This window comes from Mytilus galloprovincialis, chromosome 8 (genome assembly GCF_965363235.1).
Source record: "Mytilus galloprovincialis chromosome 8, xbMytGall1.hap1.1, whole genome shotgun sequence".
NCBI lineage: Eukaryota > Metazoa > Mollusca > Bivalvia > Mytilida > Mytilidae > Mytilus > Mytilus galloprovincialis.
The window spans coordinates 67,230,325-67,236,260 of NC_134845.1; positions in this window are offsets into that span (position 1 = coordinate 67,230,325).

The window sequence follows — 5,936 nt, forward strand, 5'->3', positions numbered from 1 at the left end:
TCCATTTACTTGTCGTTAATATCCAGACAAGTTTTCAGGAAGAGTTATTATTACTAAATAAATGTTACTAAATAAAGTCATTGATAAAAATAAAATGAACGTACATTTTCGTCGTTTAATTGTATAATCTTTAAATGTTAAATTAATCTGTATTCGACATCATTCAAGCATTGTCACGGGAGTAAATTTATTTCCATCGGTTCAACATTAAGGCGAAGTGTGTACATGTGATGAATATTAACTACTTCATAGAATTTTTTTTTAATTTTACATGTGGATTTTGCTTGTGAATATACATCAGAGTGTAGAATAGAAAAAAATGGGGATGACCGTTTTCGTTTTTCGGATACAAGCTGTTGAATCTAACAGCATGACACGCCAAAAATACAAGGGATATATTTGGAATATCATCAAAATCGACAGATATTTTTACTTTTATCAGGATTTTTTACTTCGTTTGTCCACAGAATTTTAAAAAAAAGATCGAAAGTGTGATTAAAAAATAGACGACGCATCCATTGTTGAAAAGACAGCCCTAAGCAACCATGCTACTTTTCAAGCTATATCGTCTGAGTGTTTCATTTTTACAGGGAACTTAAAAAATATTCGGCGACTTTATCGATGTCTTCTGTAACGTCACCACTCTTACAACTACGCTATTATACTATACAGTGTCGTAACAAAGAATATGAGTGTGTGTAACCAATTTTCCTAATTATGTAAAATTTTAAAATGCGTAAGCGTAATCGATTAATTATAGGATTAAACGCCGTTTTAAAGTAATTTATTGGTGTATAAACTCAACCAATTCACTCACAGGCGAAGGACTTTCATTTAACGCGTTAATTCTTCATTATAAGTAATTAATGACGATGATATCAAAAATGTGCTGAAAATTAATAAACTTTATTGCGTTAATTGACAAAATTATGACACATGTGGCCATTTCATTAAGTAAGTTTCGAGTAAAATCTTACGCCTTAAATCGTAGTTATGTCGAAAGAAGAAAGTATAATCGGTAATTTTTTGCAGTTTTGTGCTTAACGCGTTAAATAATAAAATAACACGTTAAAAAGTATTTAAACGCGTTAAAACTGTATTTATCATACTATGAACGGCCGATCATGTCAAAAACCCGATAAAGTAACGCGTTAACATGTATCGCGATAAAATCCCATTTAACGCGATAAATACAGTTTTAACGCGTAAAGAAATCAATATATTTAACGCGTTGTTCCATATAACAAAAGGGGGCTGGGATTAAGTTTTGGGTTAATTGCCCAAAATATGTAGGAATTAAGGGCAAAAAAAGGGCCAAAAAGAAGCATGTTTCTAGTTTCCAAACAATCATGACAATAACTTGTGTTTAAGTGTATGGATCTCTCTGAAATTGTACTACAAGGTTCAATACTGCAATGGAAAGCATGGGATTGAGTTTAAGGGTTATTGCTTCTAGGGGGTTTCAAAAAGTTGGGGGGGGGGATTTTTTTGTTTACCATTTTTTGAATGGCTTCCTTTTTTTCAAAAATTTTTAAATTTCGAATTTTGAAAAGTTTCAAGAAGAAATCTTCAATTGCACAGTATTGTGCAATAGATTTGTTAAATCTTTGACCACATTAATTTTGTGACAAAAACCTTTATTATGTCAAAAATTTGATCACAATCCAAATTCAGACAGAATCAATATATTGTGACCAAATTTGCCCCAACTGTTCAGGGTTCAACCACTGGGGTCGTATAAAACTGCGCCCTGCGGAGCACCTGGTTTTAAATGTGTGTATTGTTCTAATAATTATAAACCAAATATCGAGCTTGAAATTGTCTTAGCTGGTTTATATTGAAAATTCGGTTATAAAATTGGGATCGCTTATACAAGTCTTTTTTTTTTAAATCTTATTTCTGCGTGATTGTATTTGAAAGTAAAACTCTATAATTTTATTTTAAAAGTTCCTGTCTCGATCGTTTTCCCTTTTCTATGAATATAAATCATCCTAAAATTTGCAATTGCATACAAAACGGGACATGCCAACGTCTTTCTAGTTCAACACACAAATTTACATGCAGTTCAAATATTCGTTACCTTCAAATTTAAGCTTCACTGTGCATTTCATTAAATACTACGGTTTTTCAAAAAAATATTGTCGGGTCTAGTATACTGGTTTAATTTCAACGAGTTTGACACAACTAGAAGCAGCATTGTCACTGGTTAAAAATTTGTTGATTATGCGTTTTTACTTTCTGTTGAAATAAACACTAGTCGTATTGTATAGTTGTTCCTGTGTGACGTGTCAAGGTTAATCTTAAAACAAACAAAAAAGTGGTAATAGATTCAGACTTACTCACAATCACCGTGTATCATCCGTACAGCGGATATAGGTACTACATTGTAATCAACATCTGAAATTCCTGCTCCTAAATAATTTTCGAATCGATTTTTTCCTATTTATAAGACAACTTTTATATTCTAATAAGAATAATATACCTTTACATTCGCGAAAAGTTGTGTATGTTAACACCAACTTTCAATTTCGATACTGTTGTCGAGCCATTTACATCTGTTATCTGTATGAAAGCTAATACAGGGCAAAAGTAATAGTTACCAATCATAAATCTACCTGTGATAACTCATTCTATGAATCATTTTGGGTAATAAACACTTTTGGAAAAGCTATATACAAATGTACATTGTACGTATATTCACTTAAATATGCACTGTACAGAAGGATTCACGTGCTCAGCTATACACCGTACACAACGATTCTGTTCGGAATAAAATATAAAAAAATAACATAAAACATAGAAAAATAACATAATATGTAGGAAAGATTTCAATGCCAATTATTGAAACAGCTATGTTCGTATTACACACACACAGTGGCCTTCTACCAGAAAAAGAGTTGCAAGGAATATAGAATCATATCGGATGAGACGAGCGCCAACTTCTTTGACAAGTATTTGCACATTGTTTTAGTAAGCGTTCTTCGTTTCTCGTTTTTTTTATATAAATTAGACCGTTGGTTTTCCCGTTTGGATGGTTTTACACTAGTAATTTTGGGGCCCTTTAAAGCTTTTTGTTCGGTGTGAGCAAATGCTCCGTGTTGAAGGCCGTACATTGACCTATAATGGTTTACTTTTTTAAATTGTTATTTGGATGGAGAGTTGTCTCATTGGCACTCACACCACATCTTCCTATATCTATTGTTTTGGGAAAATAGTGAGACTTCTCTAATCATTAACCTACAACCAAATTATTTTTTGAAACAACAATTATGCTTAGTCTTTAGATTGAAGTACATATTGATATTATGCAAACAAAGCAAAGATTTTCTAACTGTGTCAGGTCAAAATCGATCACGCCCGTTTGGTTAGTACCTATATATCCGCTTTACCGATTACAATAGGATACTCAGATTTCTGATTGGAGTCATTCTGATTCTTTGAAGTTTGAGATAGCACAGGAATACTTGTTTTGATTTATGAAAGACCACACGAAGTTATTTGTATTTCATATGCCTAATGGCTATTTTCCCTCTCTTTGAGTAGTGGAGATGCATGTAACTCGTGTAACTGACGTACGTTGTTTATCCCACATTCCGGTAGAAGCGTGTAATTATGTATACTTCGTCTTAAATTCGTATCGAATTAGAAAAATAAGAAAGAATGGTAATATTCTAAAAAAAAAAAAATGGTGTAATCTATCAGATATACATGTAGTGCACCCTACCATGTATACATTGCTGTCTTTTAAATGAGTTCCACAATCATGACACTAGCCATATACATGTGTTTAATATCTTAGCAACATACCACGCGATTTACATTAACTGTAAGCAACACAAAGCTATTCATTTGACGCAAATTAAAGAGAAAACTGCAGTTAAATAATGCAACAGCTAACGATAACCAGTATAACATCATTTACTATTAAAAATTTAATTTTGAAATGGAGGCTCGATTTCGATTTAATAACATGGTATGACAAGACTGCATATATGTTCTTGTATGTAAATGGTTAAGTTCCATTTGTAGTAAATTAATGTGAAAAAGTTTAACTAGTACCCAACAGCTAAATGTACTGAATATAACAATATTCCAGCTAAAATTGAACGCTAAAATGCATTTGGTCTATCTTTACTTGTTTTGCATTGCTCTCTTTCTAATGTTTACGTATACTGTTTTTTCTTTTATTGTTTAATAAATAAATTTGGTGTATTTACTGACTTCTACCAGAAAAAGAGTTGCAAGGAATATAGAATCATATCGGATGAGACGAGCGCCAACTTCTTTGACAAGTATTTGCACATTGTTTTAGTAAGCGTTCTTCGTTTCTCGTTTTTTTTATATAAATTAGACCGTTGGTTTTCCCGTTTGGATGGTTTTACACTAGTAATTTTGGGGCCCTTTAAAGCTTTTTGTTCGGTGTGAGCCAATGCTCCGTGTTGAAGGCCGTACATTGACCTATAATGGTTTACTTTTTTAAATTGTTATTTGGATGGAGAGTTGTCTCATTGGCACTCACACCACATCTTCCTATATCTATTGTTTTGGGAAAATAGTGAGACTTCTCTAATCATTAACCTACAACCAAATTATTTTTTGAAACAACAATTATGCTTAGTCTTTAGATTGAAGTACATATTGATATTATGCAAACAAAGCAAAGATTTTCTAACTGTGTCAGGTCAAAATCGATCACGCCCGTTTGGTTAGTACCTATATATCCGCTTTACCGATTACAATAGGATACTCAGATTTCTGATTGGAGTCATTCTGATTCTTTGAAGTTTGAGATAGCACAGGAATACTTGTTTTGATTTATGAAAGACCACACGAAGTTATTTGTATTTCATATGCCTAATGGCTATTTTCCCTCTCTTTGAGTAGTGGAGATGCATGTAACTCGTGTAACTGACGTACGTTGTTTATCCCACATTCCGGTAGAAGCGTGTAATTATGTATACTTCGTCTTAAATTCGTATCGAATTAGAAAAATAAGAAAGAATGGTAATATTCTAAAAAAAAAAAAAAATGGTGTAATCTATCAGATATACATGTAGTGCACCCTACCATGTATACATTGCTGTCTTTTAAATGAGTTCCACAATCATGACACTAGCCATATACATGTGTTTAATATCTTAGCAACATACCACGCGATTTACATTAACTGTAAGCAACACAAAGCTATTCATTTGACACAAATTAAAGAGAAAACTGCAGTTAAATAATGCAACAGCTAACGATAACCAGTATAACATCATTTACTATTAAAAATTTAATTTTGAAATGGAGGCTCGATTTCGATTTAATAACATGGTATGACAAGACTGCATATATGTTCTTGTATGTAAATGGTTAAGTTCCATTTGTAGTAAATTAATGTGAAAAAGTTTAACTAGTACCCAACAGCTAAATGTACTGAATATAACAATATTCCAGCTAAAATTGAACGCTAAAATGCATTTGGTCTATCTTTACTTGTTTTGCATTGCTCTCTTTCTAATGTTTACGTATACTGTTTTTTCTTTTATTGTTTAATAAATAAATTTGGTGTATTTACTGTCTTCTGATTGGTTAAAAGAATTAGCTTTATTTTCAATGTTATCAATTTTTATGGCGACACGCCCACTCTAACGTTGTGTATTCATACGCAAACATCTGTGTACGTTGTTATTCGTATTAATATACATCTTTGAGCCTTATTATTGATAGAAATTTATTTATAATGAATGGCAATAATTTATTTTGAATTTATTGAACCATAAAATTAATTTTTGACTCTTCACATTTAACATAATCCGCGAAGCGGATTATTCAATGTGAAGAGTCAAAAATTAATTTTATGGTTCAATAAATTCAAAATAAATAACAGCCATTCATTAATTCATTTATTTATTTTTTTTAAAATCTGTTTTTTTTTTTTTTTTTGTTTACAG